The sequence below is a fragment of the Poecilia mexicana genome, unplaced genomic scaffold, assembly GCF_051168715.1.
Source record: "Poecilia mexicana isolate PSO_F unplaced genomic scaffold, ASM5116871v1 scaffold_17, whole genome shotgun sequence".
Lineage (NCBI taxonomy): Eukaryota > Metazoa > Chordata > Actinopteri > Cyprinodontiformes > Poeciliidae > Poecilia > Poecilia mexicana.
Window position 1 is genome coordinate 24,158,188 of NW_028263386.1, and position 17,803 is coordinate 24,175,990.

At 46.7% G+C, this 17,803-nt stretch overlaps 1 protein-coding gene across 2 annotated transcripts in view; it reads right to left on the reverse strand.

The window, feature by feature from the left end:
• LOC106928308 (abl interactor 1-like) overlaps window positions 1-17,803 on the reverse strand; it is an 89,260-nt gene that overhangs the window by 66,654 nt on the left and 4,803 nt on the right. The gene's annotated exons all lie outside the window — the stretch shown is intronic.

Here is a 17,803-nt window from a genome sequence, read left to right on the forward strand (position 1 = left end):
TAAGTGAATAGGAAAGGGTCTTTTGAAAGTTGCTAGGTGGCGCCCTTGAGCCGTTTCTTTTGCGATTTTTTCAACGACCATAAAATACGAAATTTTTCACCGGGCTCTATGCCCCCGCCACGTTTGGTGAGTTTTTGAATATGATAAAGCCCCCAAAAAGCCCCCTAAAAAGGGTGGCAGAATCGTAATAATAATAAGAAACAGTACAGGAACAATAGGCTCTCGCAGCGCTTAGCTGCTCGGGCCTAATTAAAGCTCCGCGGAGCCTCAAGCGGCCCTCGCAGCCATCGCCGCTCGAGCCTATAGCCACCGCGGATGTTCCAGCACCGCCTCACGCCAGCCACCGCCGACGCTCGCGCGCCGTGCTCCACGCGATCTGCTTTGATGCCTTTGGCAGAGCTCCCTGGCGATGAACCAAAAATCTGGAGCACATCGGGCCATGTAGAGAGGAGATACAGCTGTTTGATTAACCTAGGGGGCGCAGTGGAGTCAAATCACAATTAAACTCTATTGGGCTCCTTAGAGGTTCACAAGTGTCACTCATACAATGTCTGGTGCAAATCGGATGATGCGTTTGTGAATACGAGACGAACGTATGCATATTACGAGGGACAGCCATTTTGCCACGCCCCCACGGGTCAGTAGAGTTCATCACGGCAGAGTTCATCATCATTTAATTTCATGTCAGTCAGCACAGGATGAAACCCATAAGAATTAGAGAGAAAAAGTAAGACATACAGTAGAAAAAACAGGTGACTTCCTGTCGGAAGTGGGCGGGGCTAAGGTGACGTCATCAATCGACCACCTAACTGTGATGATTGCTGATCTATAATGAGACACAGAAAGTCTGATGCAGCTGTGACCTGGCATTTGGAAGTTATTTCACATTCATGTTTCATGGTGTATAGTCAAAGTTTGGGACTTAGCCACGCCCCCACGGGTCAGTAGAGTTCATCATGGGAGAGTTCATCATCATTTAATTTCATGTCAGTCAGGACAGGATGAAACCCATAAGAATTAGAGAGAAAAAGTAAGACATACAGTAGAAAAAACAGGTGACTTCCTGTCGGAAGTGGGCGGGGTTAAGGTGATGTCATCAACTGACCATCTCAATGTGATGAGGGGTGGTCTGTAGTCAGATATAGGAAGTCTGATGCAGCTGTGACCTTCTATGTGGAAGTTATTGCATCTTCATGTTTCATGGCGAATAGTCAAAGTTTGGGACTTAGCCACGCCCACATGCTTTGACATACCAAAATTCCTGTGATAACTTCTGACCTTTAATGTCTCAACTCTCTGCTGACTGAGTTTGAAGTCTCTATCTCAAAAGCTGTAGGAGGAGATAGATCAGATGCGATGTCTATGAAAAAGAGGAAATGGCTGATTTTGATCCAAAATGGCCGACTTCCTGTTGGGTTTGCACCATGGCTCCAAGAGACTTTTTTGTAGGTCCTGACATGATACACATGTGTACCAAGTTTCATAATTCTAGGTTAAAGCATGGCTTGGGGCTGATCATTTTAAAATTTCTAGGGGGCGCTGTAGAGAAATTAGGCCACGCCCATCAACGACTGTTATGGATTCCTGTTCGGGGATGGATAAGGATGCATCCTAGTGAGTTTGGTGCAGCTGGGCTGAACGATGTGGAATCTAGAGCCAAACGTATGGCGGCGGCGTTACCTCTGCTTCGCCGCGGTCCCACGGCCACGCCCTCTACAGAAGACTCTTGGCGCTTTAAAGCAAGTGAGACTAACATGTTATCTGTCATCCAACACAGAATCATGTTGATTAGGTGCAGTGAGCCAGAAAGGCAGCTTTCCATGGAAAAAAAAGCACTTCCTGTTCTGAGGGGGCGGGGCTTAGATGACGTCAGACTATGACAACATAGGATGGTAGGGGACCCTACCAGGATCACTCATGTCAAGTTTGGTGCAGCTGGCCTCAAAATTGTGGAATCCACAGCCAAACGTAAGGACACGGCGTTTAGGGTCACTTCGCCACGCCGCCACGCCCACCTGCTGGATTCAAATGAGCTTGGCTTGGAATCCTCAACACACCAACATGTTTTCTGTCTGTGGACACAGTTTCACCTCGATTAGGTCAAAGGGGTCAGATAGCGACCGTTCAGCGTAAAAAATGACACTTCCTGTTCTCAGGGGGCGTGGCCTAAGTGACGTCATCATTTGACCGTTGGGTATTGTAGAGCATCCCATGATGATCAATCACTGAAAGTTTGGTGCTTCTATGAGTTTTTTTCAAAGAGTTATAACAGTTTGATGTTTCATGGCGAATCGGTGACCTTTGACCCCCGGAAAGACCCCTTCAGCAAGCTCGAAAACGCAAACCTACGATAACTTTGGATCGGCCATGCCTTTTGAACGATCTGACCGAGTTTCAAGCCGATCGATCGAAATCCCTAGGACAAGTTCGCTCAAATGCGAACCCTGTAAACGGCCAAAATCGGGTCAAAATCGGAACTTCAATCCAAAATGGCCGACAATCTGTGATACTTGCACTATGACATTAATTGTAAATTCAGAGTGTCTTGGGGAGCTCTACAAGTGTACCAAGTTTCAAGTCTCTACGATAAAGTAAGTGAATAGGAAAGGGTCTTTTGAAAGTTGCTAGGTGGCGCCCTTGAGCCGTTTCTTGTGCGATTTTTCTGGGGACCTTAAAATACGTAAATTTTACACGGGCTCTATGCCCCCGCCAAGTTTGGTGAGTTTTTGAATATGAGAAAGCCCCCAAAAAGCCAATTCATTTGGGAGAATAAAAAAAACTAGCGCTGCTCCGGCCTATAGCCACCGCGGGGGTACCAGCACCGCCACCCGCCCGCCACCGCCGACGCTCGCGCGCCCTCATCCACGCTATCCGCTTTTACGGCTTCGGCAGAGCTCCCTGGCGATGAACCAAAAATCTGGAGCACATCGGGCCATGTAGAGAGGAGATACAGCTGTTTGATTAACATAGGGGGCGCAGTGGAGTCAAATTGCAATTAAACTCCACTGGGCTCCTTAGAGGTTCACAAGTGTCACTCATAAAAAGTCTGGTGTAAATCGGATGATGTGTCTGTGAATAAGAGATGATCGTATGCATATGGCGAGGGACAGCCATTTTGCGACGCCCCCACGCATCAGTAGGCATTGACAGAGTTCATCTTCATGTCATTTTATGTCAGTCTGCACAGGATGAATCCCATATGACTTAGAGTGTAAAAGTAAGACATACAGTAGAAAAAACAGGTGACTTCCTGTCGGAAGTGGGCGGGGCTAAGGTGATGTCATCAATCGACCACCTAACCGTGATGAGGACTGGTCTATAATGAGACATAGAAAGTCTGATGCAGCTGTGACCTTGTATGTGCATGTTATGTCACTTTGATGCTTAATGGTGAATAGTCAAAGTTTGGGACTTTGCCACGCCCACACGCTTTGACACACAAAAATTCCTGTGATAACTTCAGACCTTTATTGTCTCAACTCTCTGCTGACTGAGTTTGAAGTCTGTATCTCGAAAGCTGTAGGAGGAGATGGATCAGATGTGACGTCTATGAAAAACAGTAAATGGCGGATTTTGATCCAAAATGGCCGACTTCCTGTTGGGTTTGCACCATGGCTCCAAGAGACTTTTTTGTAGGTCCTGACATCATACACATGTGTACCAAGTTTCATAATTCTAGGTTAAAGCATGGCTTGGGGCTGATTATTTAAATAATTCTAGGGGGCGCTGTAGAGAAATTAGGCCACGCCCATGAACGACTGTTATGGATTCCTGTTCGGGGATAAATAAGGATGCATCCTAGTGAGTTTGGTGCAGCTGGGCTGAACGATGTGGAATCTAGAGCCAAACGTATGGCGGCGGCGTTCCCTCTGCTTCGCCGCGCTGCCACGGCCACGCCCTCTACTGAAGACTCTTGGCGCTTAAAAGCAAGTGAGACCAACATGTTATCTGTCATCCAACACAGAATCATCTTGATTAGGTTGAGAGAACCATAGATGGAGCTTTACAAGTCAAAAAAAGGCACTTCCTGTTCTGAGGGGGCGGGGCTTAGATGACGTCAGACTATGACGACATAGGATCGTAAGGCATCCCACCAGGATCACTCATGTGAAGTTTGGTGCAGCTGGGCTTAAAATTGTGGAATCTACAGCCAAAGGTATGGCGACGGCGTTACAGGTCAGTTCGCCACGCTGCCACGCCCACCTGCTCCATCAAATCGAAACAGGGTTGGAATCCACGACACACCAACATGTTTTCTGTCTGTGGACACAGTTTCACCTCGATTAGGTCAAAGGGGTCAGATAGCGACCGTTCAGCGTAAAAAATGACACTTCCTGTTCTCAGGGGGCGTGGCCTAAGTGACGTCATCATTTGACCGTTGGGTATTGTAGAGCATCCCATGATGATCAATCACTGAAAGTTTGGTGCTTCTATGAGTTTTTTTCAAAGAGTTATAACAGTTTGATGTTTCATGGCGAATCGGTGACCTTTGACCCCCGGAAAGACCCCTTCAGCAAGCCCGAAAACGCAAACCTACGATAACTTTGGATCGGCCATGCCTTATGAACGATCTGACCGAGTTTGAAGCCGATCGATCGAAATCCCTAGGACAAGTTCGAAAAAATGCGAACCCTGTAAACGGCCAAAATCGGGTCAAAATCGGAACTTCAATCCAAAATGGCCGACATTCTGTGATACTTGCACTATGACATTAATTGTAAATTCTGAGTGTCTTGGGGAGCTCTACAAGTGTACCAAGTTTCAAGTCTCTACGATAAAGTAAGTGAATAGGAAAGGGTCCTTTGAAATTTGCCAGGTGGCGCCCTTGAGCCGTTTCTTGTGCGATTTTTCTGAGGACCTTAAAATACGTAAATTTTACACGGGCTCTATGCCCCCGCCACGTTTGGTGAGTTTTTGAATATGATAAAGCCCCCAAAAAGCCAATTCATTTGGCACAAGAACTATAATAATAATAATAATAATAATAATAAGAAACAGCGCGATTACAATAGGCCTTCGCAGCGCTTAGCTGCTCGGGCCTAATAATTAACAGCACGATTACAATAGGCCTTCGCAGCGCTTAGCTGCTCGGGCCTAATTAAAGCTCCGCGGAGCCTCAAGCGGCCCTCGCAGCTAGCGCTGCTCCGGCCTATAGCCACCGCGGGGGTACCAGCACCGCCCCCCGCCCGCCACCGCCGACGCTCGCGCGCCCTCATCCACGCTATCCGCTTTTACGGCTTCGGCAGAGCTCCCTGGCGATGAACCAAAAATCTGGAGCACATCGGGCCATGTAGAGAGGAGATACAGCTGTTTGATTAACCTAGGGGGCGCAGTGGAGTCAAATCACAATTAAACTCTATTGGGCTCCTTAGAGGTTCACAAGTGTCACTCATACAATGTCTGGTGCAAATCGGATGATGCGTTTGTGAATACGAGACGAACGTATGCATATTACGAGGGACAGCCATTTTGCCACGCCCCCACGGGTCAGTAGAGTTCATCATCAATGAGTTCATCATCAATAAGTTCATCATCATTTCATTTTATGTCAGTCTGCACAGGATGAAACCCATAAGAATTAGAGAGAAAAAGTAAGACATACAGTAGAAAAAACAGGTGACTTCCTGTCGGAAGTGTGCGGGGCTAATGTTATGTCATCAATCGACCACCTAACTGTCATGATGGCTGGTCTATAATGACACATAGAAAGTCTGATGCATCTGTGACCTGGCATTAGGAAGTAATTTCACATTCATGTTTCATGATGTATAATCAAAGTTTGGGACTTAGCCACGCCCCCACGGGTCAGTAGAGTTCATCACGGCAGAGTTCATCATCATTTCATTTCATGTCAGTCTGCACAGGATGAAACCCATAAGAATTAGAGAGAAAAAGTAAGACATACAGTAGAAAAAACAGGTCACTTCCTGTCGGAAGTGGGCGGGGCAAGGGTGATGTCATCAATCGACCACATAACTGTGATGAGGGCTTATCTATAATGAGACATAGAAAGTCTGATGCAGCTCTGACCTGGCATTTGGAAGTTATTTCACATTCATGTTTCATGGTGTATAGTCAAAGTTTGGGACTTAGCCACGCCCCCACGGGTCAGTAGAGTTCATCATGGGAGAGTTCATCATCATGTCATTTCATGTCAGCCTGCACAGGATGAAACCCATAAGAATTAGAGAGTAAAAGTAAGACATACAATTGAAGAAAGAGGTTACTTCCTGTCGGAAGTGGGCGGGGCTAGGGTGATGTCATCAATCGACCACCTAACTATGATGAAGGCTGGTCTATAATGAGACATAGAAAGTCTGATGCAGCTGTGACCTGGCATTTGGAAGTTATTTCACATTCATGTTTCATGCTGTATAGTCAAAGTTTGGGACTTAGCCACGCCCCCACGGGTCAGTCGAGTTCATCATGGGAGAGTTCATCATCATGTAATTTCATGTCAGCCTGCACAGGATGAATCCCATATGATTTAGAGAGTAAAAGTAAGACATACAATAGAAAAAACAGGTGATTTCCTGTCGGAAGTGGGCGGGGTTAAGGTGATGTCATCAACTGACCATCTCAATGTGATGAGGGGTGGTCTGTAGTCAGATATAGGAAGTCTGATGCAGCTGTGACCTTCTATGTGGAAGTTATTGTATCTTGATGTTTCATGGCGAATAGTCAAAGTTTGGGACTTAGCCACGCCCACATGCTTTGACATAGAAAAATTCCTACGATAACTTTTCATCTTTAATGTCTCAAGTCTCTGCTGACTGAGTTTGAAGTCTCTATCTCAAAAGCTGCAGGAGGAGATAGATCAGATGCGATGTCTATGAAAAAGAGGAAATGGCTGATTTTGATCCAAAATGGCCGACTTCCTGTTGGGTTTGCACCATGGCTCCAAGAGACTTTTTTGTAGGTCCTGACATGATACACATGTGTACCAAGTTTCATAATTCTAGGTTAAAGAATGGCTTGGGGCTGATCATTTAAAAAATTCTAGGGGGCGCTGTAGAGAAATTAGGCCACGCCCATCAACGACTGTTATGGATTCCTGTTCGGGGATGGATAAGGATGCATCCTAGTGAGTTTGGTGCAGCTGGGCTGAACGATGTGGAATCTAGAGCCAAACGTATGGCGGCGGCGTTACCTCTGCTTCGCCGCGGTCCCACGGCCACGCCCTCTACAGAAGACTCTTGGCGCTTTAAAGCAAGTGACACTAACATGTTATCTGTCATCCAACACAGAATCATGTTGATTAGGTGCAGTGAGCCAGAAAGGCAGCTTTCCATGGAAAAAAAAGCACTTCCTGTTCTGAGGGGCGGGGCTTAGATGACGTCAGACTATGACAACATAGGTTCGTAGGGGACCCTACCAGGATCAGTCATGTCAAGTTTGGTGCAGCTGGCCTCAAAATTGTGGAATCCACAGCCAAACGTAAGGACACGGCGTTTAGGGTCACTTCGCCACGCCGCCACGCCCACCTGCTGGATTCAAATGAGCTTGGCTTGGAATCCTCAACACACCAACATGTTTTCTGTCTGTGGACACAGTTTCACCTCGATTAGGTCAAAGGGGTCAGATAGCGACCGTTCAGCGTAAAAAATGACACTTCCTGTTCTCAGGGGGCGTGGCCTAAGTGACGTCATCATTTGACCGTTGGGTATTGTAGAGCATCCCATGATGATCAATCACTGAAAGTTTGGTGCTTCTATGAGTTTTTTTCAAAGAGTTATAACAGTTTGATGTTTCATGGCGAATCGGTGACCTTTGACCCCCGGAAAGACCCCTTCAGCAAGCCCGAAAACACAAACGTACGATAACTTTGGATCGGCCATGCCTTTTGAACGATCTGACCGAGTTTGAAGCCGATCGATCGAAATCCCTAGGACAAGTTCGATCAAATGCGAACCCTGCAAACGCCCAAAATCGGTTCAAAATCGGAACTTTAATCCAAAATGGCCGACAATCTGTGATACTTGCACTATGACATTAATTGTAAATTCAGAGTGTTTTGGGGAGCTCTACAAGTGTACCAAATTTCAAGTCTCTACGATAAAGTAAGTGAATAGGAAAGGGTCTTTTGAAAGTTGCTAGGTGGCGCCCTTGAGCCGTTTCTTGTGCGATTTTTCTGAGGACCTTAAAATACGTAATTTTCACACAGACCTGACGCGTCCGCCAAGTTTGGTGAGTTTTTGAATATGATAAAGCCCCCTAAAAGCCAATTTATTTGGCGGAAGCATAATAATAATAATAATAATAAGAATAATAAACAGCGCGATTACAATAGGCCTTCGCAGCGCTTAGCTGCTCGGGCCTAATTAAAGCTCCGCGGAGCCTCAAGCGGCCCTCGCAGCCAAGCGCCGCTCAAGCCTAGCCACCGCGGATGTTCCAGCACCGCCTCCCCCCAGCCACCGCCTCCCCTCAGCACCACCTCCCCCCAGCCACTGCCTCCCCTCAGCACCATGTCACCCCAGCCACCGCCTACCCCCAGCCACTTCCTTGCTCTCACGGAGCTGCCAAACCCGCCCTGAAGATAGTCACCCTGTCATGTTCGACATTGCTCCCAGACAATGCACAAAAATCTGGTGTAGATCAGCTAATATCGCAAGGAGACACAGGTGTTTGATTAACCTAGGGGGCGCAGTGGAGTCAAATCACAATTAAACTCTATTGGGCTCCTTAGAGGTTCACAAGTGTCACTCATACAATGTCTGGTGCAAATCGGATGATGCGTTTGTGAATACGAGACGAACGTATGCATATTACGAGGGACAGCCATTTTGCCACGCCCCCACGGGTCAGTAGAGTACATCATCAATGAGTTCATCATCAATAAGTTCATCATCATTTCATTTTATGTCAGTCAGGACAGGATGAAACCCATAAGAATTAGAGAGAAAAAGTAAGACATACAGTAGAAAAAACAGGTGACTTCCTGTCGGAAGTGGGCGGGGCTAATGTTATGTCATCAATCGACCACCTAACTGTCATGATGGCTGGTCTATAATGACACATAGAAAGTCTGATGCAGCTGTGACCTGGCATTAGGAAGTAATTTCACATTCATGTTTCATGATGTATATTCAAAGTTTGGGACTTAGCCACGCCCCCACGGGTCAGTAGAGTTCATCACGGCAGAGTTCATCATCATTTCATTTCATGTCAGCCTGCACAGGATGAAACCCATAAGAATTAGAGAGTAAAAGTAAGACATACAATTGAAGAAAGAGGTTAGTTCCTGTCGGAAGTGGGCGGGGCTAGGGTGATGTCATCAATCGACCACCTAACTATGATGAAGGCTGGTCTATAATGAGACATAGGAAGTCTGATGCAGCTGTGACCTTCTATGTGGAAGTTATTGCATCTTGATGTTTCATGGCGAATAGTCAAAGTTTGGGACTTAGCCACGCCCACATGCTTTGACATAGAAAAATTCCTACGATAACTTTTCATCTTTAATGTCTCAAGTCTCTGCTGACTGAGTTTGAAGTCTCTATCTCAAAAGCTGCAGGAGGAGATAGATCAGATGCGATGTCTATGAAAAAGAGGAAATGGCTGATTTTGATCCAAAATGGCCGACTTCCTGTTGGGTTTGCACCATGGCTCCAAGAGACTTTTTTGTAGGTCCTGATATGATACACATGTGTACCAAGTTTCATAATTCTAGGTTAAAGCATGGCTTGGGGCTGATCATTTAAAAATTTCTAGGGGGCGCTGTAGAGAAATTAGGCCACGCCCATCAACGACTGTTATGGATTCCTGTTCGGGGATGGATAAGGATGCATCCTAGTGAGTTTGGTGCAGCTGGGCTGAACGATGTGGAATCTAGAGCCAAACGTATGGCGGCGGCGTTACCTCTGCTTCGCCGCGGTCCCACGGCCACGCCCTCTACAGAAGACTCTTGGCGCTTTAAAGCAAGTGAGACTAACATGTTATCTGTCATCCAACACAGAATCATGTTGATTAGGTGCAGTGAGCCAGAAAGGCAGCTTTCCATGGAAAAAAAAGCACTTCCTGTTCTGAGGGGGCGGGGCTTAGATGACGTCAGACTATGACAACATAGGATCGTAGGGGACCCTACCAGGATCACTCATGTCAAGTTTGGTGCAGCTGGCCTCAAAATTGTGGAATCCACAGCCAAACGTAAGGACACGGCGTTTAGGGTCACTTCGCCACGCCGCCACGCCCACCTGCTGGATTCAAATGAGCTTGGCTTGGAATCCTCAACACACCAACATGTTTTCTGTCTGTGGACACAGTTTCACCTCGATTAGGTCAAAGGGGTCAGATAGCGACCGTTCAGCGTAAAAAATGACACTTCCTGTTCTCAGGGGGCGTGGCCTAAGTGACGTCATCATTTGACCGTTGGGTATTGTAGAGCATCCCATGATGATCAATCACTGAAAGTTTGGTGCTTCTATGAGTTTTTTTCAAAGAGTTATAACAGTTTGATGTTTCATGGCGAATCGGTGACCTTTGACCCCCGGAAAGACCCCTTCAGCAAGCCCGAAAACGCAAACCTACGATAACTTTGGATCGGCCATGCCTTATGAACGATCTGACCGAGTTTGAAGCCGATCGATCGAAATCCCTAGGACAAGTTCGATCAAATGCGAACCCTGTAAACTGCCAAAATCGGGTCAAAATCGGAACTTCAATCCAAAATGGCCGACAATCTGTGATACTTGCACTATGACATTAATTGTAAATTCAGAGTGTCTTGGGGAGCTCTACAAGTGTACCGAATTTCAAGTCTGTACGATGAAGGAAGTGAATAGGAAAGGGTCTTTTGAAATTTGCTAGGTGGCGCCCTTGAGCCGTTTCTTGTGCGATTTTTCCTGTTACCTTAAAATACGTAAATTTTACACGTGCTCTATGCCCCCGCCCAGTATGGTGAGTTTTTGAATATGATAAAGCCCCCAAAAAGCCAATTCATTTGGGAAGATAAAAAAAATAATAATAATTAAAGCTCCGCGGAGCCTCAAGCGGCCCTCGCAGCCAAGCGCCGCTCAAGCCTATAGCCACCGCGGATGTTCCAGCACCGCCTCCCGCCGGCCACCGCCGACGCTCGCGCGCCGTCCTCCACGCGATCCGCTTTTATGCCTTCGGCAGCGTTCCCTGGCCATGCACCAAAAATCTGGAGCAGATTGGGCCATGTGGCAAGGAGATACAGCAGTTTGATTAACCTAGGGGGCGCAGTGGAGCCAAATTGCAATTAAACTCTATTGGGCTCCTCAGAGGTTCACAAGTCTCACTCATAAAAAGTCTGGTGCAAATAGGATGATGCGTTTGTGAATAAGAGACGATCGTATGCATATGGCGAGGGACAGCCATTTTGCCACTCCCCCACGGGTCAGTAGGCATTGACAGAGTTCATCATCATCTCATGTTATGTCAGTCTGCACAGGGTTGGAATCCATGACACACCAACATGTTTTAGAGTGTAAAAGTAAGACATACAGTAGAAAAAACAGGTGACTTCCTGTCGGAAGTGGGCGGGGCTAATGTTATGTCATCAATCGACTACCTAACTGTCATCAGGGCTGGTCTATAATGAGACATAGAAAGTCTGATGCAGCTGTGACCTGGCATTTGGAAGTTATTTCACATTCATGTTAAATGGTGAATAGTCAAAGTTTGGGACTAAGCCATGCTTAGTCACAAATTTAGCAGTAGGCATTTACAGAGTTCATCATCATCTCATTTTATGTCAGCCTGCACAGGGTTGGAATCCATGACACACCAACATAACTTAGAGAGTAAAAGTCAGACATACAGTAGAAAAAAGAGGTGACTTCCTGTCGGAAGTGGGCGGGGCTAAGGTGATGTCATCAATCGACCACCTAACTGTGATGAGGGCTGGTCTATAATGAGACATAGAAAGTCTGATGCATCTGTGACCTTCTATGTGGAAGTTATTGCATCTTGATGTTTCATGGCGAATAGTCAAAGTTTGGGACTTAGCCACGCCCACATGCTTTGACATAGAAAAATTCCTACGATAACTTTTCATCTTTAATGTCTCAAGTCTCTGCTGACTGAGTTTGAAGTCTCTATCTCAAAAGCTGCAGGAGGAGATAGATCAGATGCGATGTCTATGAAAAAGAGGAAATGGCTGATTTTGATCCAAAATGGCCGACTTCCTGTTGGGTTTGCACCATGGCTCCAAGAGACTTTTTTGTAGGTCCTGACATGATACACATGTGTACCAAGTTTCATAATTCTAGGTTAAAGCATGGCTTGGGGCTGATCATTTAAAAATTTCTAGGGGGCGCTGTAGAGAAATTAGGCCACGCCCATCAACGACTGTTATGGATTCCTGTTCGGGGATGGATAAAGATGCATCCTAGTGAGTTTGGTGCAGCTGGGCTGAACGATGTGGAATCTAGAGCCAAACGTATGGCGGCGGCGTTACCTCTGCTTCGCCGCGGTCCCACGGCCACGCCCTCTACAGAAGACTCTTGGCGCTTTAAAGCAAGTGAGACTAACATGTCATCTGTCATCCAACACAGAATCATGTTGATTAGGTGCAGTGAGCCAGAAAGGCAGCTTTCCATGGAAAAAAAAGCACTTCCTGTTCTGAGGGGGCGGGGCTTAGATGACGTCAGACTATGACAACATAGGATCGTAGGGGACCCTACCAGGATCACTCATGTCAAGTTTGGTGCAGCTGGCCTCAAAATTGTGGAATCCACAGCCAAACGTAAGGACACGGCGTTTAGGGTCACTTCGCCACGCCGCCACGCCCACCTGCTGGATTCAAATGAGCTTGGCTTGGAATCCTCAACACACCAACATGTTTTCTGTCTGTGGACACAGTTTCACCTCGATTAGGTCAAAGAGGTCAGATAGCGACCGTTCAGCGTAAAAAATGACACTTCCTGTTCTCAGGGGGCGTGGCCTAAGTGACGTCATCATTTGACCGTTGGGTATTGTAGAGCATCCCATGATGATCAATCACTGAAAGTTTGGTGCTTCTATGAGTTTTTTTCAAAGAGTTATAACAGTTTGATGTTTCATGGCGAATCGGTGACCTTTGACCCCCGGAAAGACCCCTTCAGCAAGCCCGAAAACGCAAACCTACGATAACTTTGGATCGGCCATGCCTTATGAACGATCTGACCTAGTTTCAAGCCGATCGATCGAAATCCCTAGGACAAGTTCGATCAAATGCGAACCCTGCAAACGCCCAAAATCGGGTCAAAATCGGAACTTTAATCCAAAATGGCCGACAATCTGTGATACTTGCACTATGACATTAATTGTAAATTCTGAGTGTTTTGGGGAGCTCTACAAGGGTACCAAGTTTCAAGTCTGTACGATAAAGTAAGTGAATAGGAAAGGGTCCTTTGAAATTTGCCAGGTGGCGCCCTTGAGCCGTTTCTGTTGTGATTTTTCCACGGACCTTAAAATACGTAAATTTTACACGGGCTCTATGCCCCCGCCAAGTTTGGTGAGTTTTTGAATATGAGAAAGCCCCCAAAAAGCCAATTCTTTTGGCACAATAAAAATAATAATAATAAACAGCACAGTTTCAATAGGCTCTCGCAGCGCTTAGCTGCTCGGGCCTAATTAAAGCTCCGCGGAGCCTCAAGCGGCCCTCGCAGCCAAGCGCCGCTCAAGCCTAGCCACCGCGGATGTTCCAGCACCGCCTCCCCTCAGCCACCGCCTCCCCTCAGCACCATCTCCCCCCAGCCACTGCCTCCCCTCAGCACCATGTCACCCCAGCCACCGCCTACCCCCAGCCACCGCCTTGCTCTCACGGAGCTGCCAAACCCGCCCTGAAGATAGTCACCCTGTCATGTTCGACATTGCTCCCAGTCAATGCACAAAAATCTGGTGTAGATCAGCTGATATCGCAAGGAGACACAGGTGTTTGATTAACCTGGGTGCGCAGTAGAGTCAAATTGCAATTAAACTCTATTGGGCTCCTTAGAGGTTCACAAGTGTCACTCATAAAAAGTCTGGAGCAAATGGGATGATGCGTTTGTCAATAAGAGACGATCGTATGCATATGGCGAGGGACAGCCATTTTTGCCACACCCACAAGGGTCAGATGCCATTGACAGAGTTCATCTTCATGGCATTTTATGTCAGTCTGCACAGGATGAAACCCATATGACTTAGAGAGTAAAAGTCAGACATACAGTAGAAAAAACAGGTGACTTCCTGTCGGAAGTGGGCGGGGCTAAGGTGATGTCATCAATCGACCACCTAACTGTGATGAGGACTGGTCTATAATGAGACATAGAAAGTCTGATGCAGCTGTGACCTGGCATTAGGAAGTTATTTCACATTCATGTTTCATGGTGAATAGTCAAAGTTTGGGACTAAGCCACGCTTAGTCCCAAACTTAGCAGTAGGCATTTACAGAGTTCATCATCATCTCATTTTATGTCAGCCTGCACAGGGTTGGAATCCATGACACACCAACATTACTTAGAGAGTAAAAGTCAGACATACAGTAGAAAATAGAGGTGACTTCCTGTCGGAAGTGGGCGGGGCAAGGGTGATGTCATCAATCGACCACATAAGTGTGATGAGGGCTTATCTATAATGAGACATAGAAAGTCTGATGAAGCTCTGACCTGGCATTTGGAAGTTATTTCACATTCATGTTTCATGGTGTATAGTCAAAGTTTGGGACTTAGCCACGCCCCCACGGGTCAGTCGAGTTCATCATGGGAGAGTTCATCATCATATCATGTCATGTCAGCCTACACCGGATGAAACCCATATGACTTAGAGAGTAAAAGTAAGACATACAATAGAAAAAACAGGTGACTTCCTGTCGGAAGTGGGCGGGGTTAAGGTGATGTCATCAACTGACCATCTCAATGTGATGAGGGGTGGTCTGTAGTCAGATATAGGAAGTCTGATGCAGCTGTCACCTTCTATGTGGAAGTTATTGCATCTTGATGTTTCATGGCGAATAGTCAAAGTTTGGGACTTAGCCACGCCCACATGCTTTGACATAGAAAAATTCCTACGATAACTTTTCATCTTTAATGTCTCAAGTCTCTGCTGACTGAGTTTGAAGTCTCTATCTCAAAAGCTGCAGGAGGAGATAGATCAGATGCGATGTCTATGAAAAAGAGGAAATGGCTGATTTTGATCCAAAATGGCCGACTTCCTGTTGGGTTTGCACCATGGCTCCAAGAGACTTTTTTGTAGGTCCTGACATGATACACATGTGTACCAAGTTTCATAATTCTAGGTTAAAGCATGGCTTGGGGCTGATCATTTAAAAATTTCTAGGGGGCGCTGTAGAGAAATTAGGCCACGCCCATCAACGACTGTTATGGATTCCTGTTCGGGGATGGATAAGGATGCATCCTAGTGAGTTTGGTGCAGCTGGGCTGAACGATGTGGAATCTAGAGCCAAACGTATGGCGGCGGCGTTACCTCTGCTTCGCCGCGGTCCCACGGCCACGCCCTCTACAGAAGACTCTTGGCGCTTTAAAGCAAGTGAGACTAACATGTTATCTGTCATCCAACACAGAATCATGTTGATTAGGTGCAGTGAGCCAGAAAGGCAGCTTTCCATGGAAAAAAAAGCACTTCCTGTTCTGAGGGGGCGGGGCTTAGATGACGTCAGACTATGACAACATAGGATCGTAGGGGACCCTACCAGGATCAGTCATGTCAAGTTTGGTGCAGCTGGCCTCAAAATTGTGGAATCCACAGCCAAACGTAAGGACACGGCGTTTAGGGTCACTTCGCCACGCCGCCACGCCCACCTGCTGGATTCAAATGAGCTTGGCTTGGAATCCTCAACACACCAACATGTTTTCTGTCTGTGGACACAGTTTCACCTCGATTAGGTCAAAGGGGTCAGATAGCGACCGTTCAGCGTAAAAAATGACACTTCCTGTTCTTAGGGGGCGTGGCCTAAGTGACGTCATCATTTGACCGTTGGGTATTGTAGAGCATCCCATGATGATCAATCACTGAAAGTTTGGTGCTTCTATGAGTTTTTTTCAAAGAGTTATAACAGTTTGATGTTTCATGGCGAATCGGTGACCTTTGACCCCCGGAAAGACCCCTTCAGCAAGCCCGAAAACGCAAACCTACGATAACTTTGGATCGGCCATGCCTTATGAACGATCTGACCTAGTTTCAAGCCGATCGATCGAAATCCCTAGGACAAGTTCGATCAAATGCGAACCCTGCAAACGCCCAAAATCGGGTCAAAATCGGAACTTTAATCCAAAATGGCCGACAATCTGTGATACTTGCACTATGACATTAATTGTAAATTCTGAGTGTTTTGGGGAGCTCTACAAGGGTACCAAGTTTCAAGTCTGTACGATAAAGTAAGTGAATAGGAAAGGGTCCTTTGAAATTTGCCAGGTGGCGCCCTTGAGCCGTTTCTGTTGTGATTTTTCCACGGACCTTAAAATACGTAAATTTTACACGGGCTCTATGCCCCCGCCAAGTTTGGTGAGTTTTTGAATATGAGAAAGCCCCCAAAAAGCCAATTCTTTTGGCACAATAAAAATAATAATAATAAACAGCACAGTTTCAATAGGCTCTCGCAGCGCTTAGCTGCTCGGGCCTAATTAAAGCTCCGCGGAGCCTCAAGCGGCCCTCGCAGCCAAGCGCCGCTCAAGCCTAGCCACCGCGGATGTTCCAGCACCGCCTCCCCTCAGCCACCGCCTCCCCTCAGCACCATCTCCCCCCAGCCACTGCCTCCCCTCAGCACCATGTCACCCCAGCCACCGCCTACCCCCAGCCACCGCCTTGCTCTCACGGAGCTGCCAAACCCGCCCTGAAGATAGTCACCCTGTCATGTTCGACATTGCTCCCAGTCAATGCACAAAAATCTGGTGTAGATCAGCTGATATCGCAAGGAGACACAGGTGTTTGATTAACCTGGGTGCGCAGTAGAGTCAAATTGCAATTAAACTCTATTGGGCTCCTTAGAGGTTCACAAGTGTCACTCATAAAAAGTCTGGAGCAAATGGGATGATGCGTTTGTCAATAAGAGACGATCGTATGCATATGGCGAGGGACAGCCATTTTTGCCACACCCACAAGGGTCAGATGCCATTGACAGAGTTCATCTTCATGGCATTTTATGTCAGTCTGCACAGGATGAAACCCATATGACTTAGAGAGTAAAAGTCAGACATACAGTAGAAAAAACAGGTGACTTCCTGTCGGAAGTGGGCGGGGCTAAGGTGATGTCATCAATCGACCACCTAACTGTGATGAGGACTGGTCTATAATGAGACATAGAAAGTCTGATGCAGCTGTGACCTGGCATTAGGAAGTTATTTCACATTCATGTTTCATGGTGAATAGTCAAAGTTTGGGACTAAGCCACGCTTAGTCCCAAACTTAGCAGTAGGCATTTACAGAGTTCATCATCATCTCATTTTATGTCAGCCTGCACAGGGTTGGAATCCATGACACACCAACATTACTTAGAGAGTAAAAGTCAGACATACAGTAGAAAATAGAGGTGACTTCCTGTCGGAAGTGGGCGGGGCAAGGGTGATGTCATCAATCGACCACATAAGTGTGATGAGGGCTTATCTATAATGAGACATAGAAAGTCTGATGAAGCTCTGACCTGGCATTTGGAAGTTATTTCACATTCATGTTTCATGGTGTATAGTCAAAGTTTGGGACTTAGCCACGCCCCCACGGGTCAGTCGAGTTCATCATGGGAGAGTTCATCATCATATCATGTCATGTCAGCCTACACCGGATGAAACCCATATGACTTAGAGAGTAAAAGTAAGACATACAATAGAAAAAACAGGTGACTTCCTGTCGGAAGTGGGCGGGGTTA